We start from the raw sequence: 1,697 nt of genomic DNA, 5'->3' as shown, positions 1-1,697 counted from the left end.
CAAAGGAGATTGCCTACAGCCACATTACCCTGAAATTGCCCGATCTCGTCTGACCTCGGAGGCTAAGCAGGGCCGTACCTGGATGGGAGACCTCCTAGGAATAACAGCTGCTGCAGGGCTTCTTTTTTTTTGGACTTGACCTATTTTTTGGCTTGTTTTCCGAGGTGACCATCTTAGCGTTTCTCCAGAGGGTTGAGGGTGCCAAAGGAGTTTGCCTATGACCACATCACCGTGTAAGCGCCCAATCTCGTCTGATCTCGGAGGTTAAGCAGGGTCGGGCCTGGTTAGTAGCTAGATGGGAGACCACCAGGGAATACCAAGTGCTGTAGGCTTCTTTTTTTTTTTTGGACTTGATTTATTTTTTGGCTTGTTTCCAGAGTTGATCATCTTGGAGTTTTTCAAGAGGGTGCCAAAGGAGATTGCCTATGGCCACATCATCCTGAAAGCGCCTGATTTCAGGGGCTAAGCGGGGTCGGGGCTGGTTATTACCTGGATTGGAGACCGCCTGGGAATACCAGGTGCTGTAGGCTTTTTTTTTTTGGACTTGACCTATTTTTTGGATTGTTTCCAGAGTTGGCCATCTTGGAGTTTCTCAAGAGGGTGCCAAAGGAGATTGCCTACAGCCACATCACCCTAAAAGCGCTCAATCTAGTCTAATCTCAGAGGCTAATCAGGGTCGGATCTGGTTAGTACCTGGATGGGAGACTACCTGGGAATTCCAGGGGCTGTAGGCTTTTTTTATTTTTATTTTTTGGACTTGACCTATTTTTTGGCTTGTTTCCAGAGTTGGCCATCTTGGAGTTTCTCAAGAGGGTGCCAAAGGAGATTTCCTACAGCCACATCACCCTGAAAGCACCCAATCCCGTCTGATCTCGGAGGCTAAGCAGGGTCCGGCCTGGTTAGTACCTGGATGGAAGACCGCCTGGGAATACCAAGTGCTGTAGGCCTCTTTTTTTTTTTTTGGACTTGATTTATTTTTTGCCTTGTTTCCAGAGTTGATCATCTTGGAGTTTTTCAAGAGGGTGCCAAAGGAGATTGCCTATGGCCACATCATCCTGAAAGCACCTGATCTCAGGGGCTAAGCGGGGTCAGGCCTGGTTAGTACCTGGATTGGAGACCGCTTGGGAATACCAAGTGCTGTAGGCTTCTTTTTTTTTTTTTTTTGGACTTGGCCTATTTTTTGGCTTGTTTCCTGAGGTGACAATCTTGATATTTCTCAAGGGGGTTGAGGGTGCCAAAGGAGATTTCCTACGACCACATCACCCTGAAAGCATCTGATCTTGGAGGCTAAGTAGCGTCGGGCCTGGTTAGTACCTGGATGGGAGACCGCCTGGGAATACCAGGTGTCGTAGGCTTCCTTTTTTGGACTTAACATATTTTTTAGCTTGTTTCCCAAGGTGATCATCTTGGCGTTTCTCAAGAATGTTGAGCATGTCAAACGAGATTTCCTATAGCCACATCATGCTGAAAGTGCCCAATCTCATCTGATCTCAGAGGCTAAGCAGGGGCAGGCCTGGTTAGTACCTGGATGGGATACCACCTGGGAATACCAGGTGCCGTTAGCTAATTTTTTTTTGGACTTGATCTATTTTTTGGCTTGTTTCCTGAGGTGACCATCTTGGCATTTCCTGAAGTGACTATCTGCAAATACAAATTCTCCAATGCTAATGCACAAGCGTGCGCGCACAGGCGAGAGT

At 47.4% G+C, this 1,697-nt stretch overlaps 3 pseudogenes; all 3 read left to right on the top strand.

The window, feature by feature from the left end:
• The first annotated feature begins 213 nt into the window (after positions 1 to 213).
• LOC143979461 (5S ribosomal RNA) lies at positions 214 to 332 on the top strand (annotated as a pseudogene).
• Positions 333 to 828: 496 nt separating this feature from the next.
• LOC143978708 (5S ribosomal RNA) lies at positions 829 to 947 on the top strand (annotated as a pseudogene).
• Positions 948 to 1,246: 299 nt separating this feature from the next.
• Positions 1,247 to 1,355, top strand: LOC143979804 (5S ribosomal RNA; annotated as a pseudogene).
• Positions 1,356 to 1,697: the final 342 nt, after the last annotated feature.

This window comes from Lithobates pipiens, unplaced genomic scaffold, assembly GCF_037356315.1.
Source record: "Lithobates pipiens isolate NorthernLeopardFrog02 unplaced genomic scaffold, aLitPip1_a1.2 Scaffold_13, whole genome shotgun sequence".
Classification (NCBI taxonomy): Eukaryota; Metazoa; Chordata; class Amphibia; order Anura; family Ranidae; genus Lithobates; species Lithobates pipiens.
The sequence above is the reverse complement of the archived record's forward strand: the minus strand, read 5'-3'. Positions and strand labels throughout refer to the sequence as shown.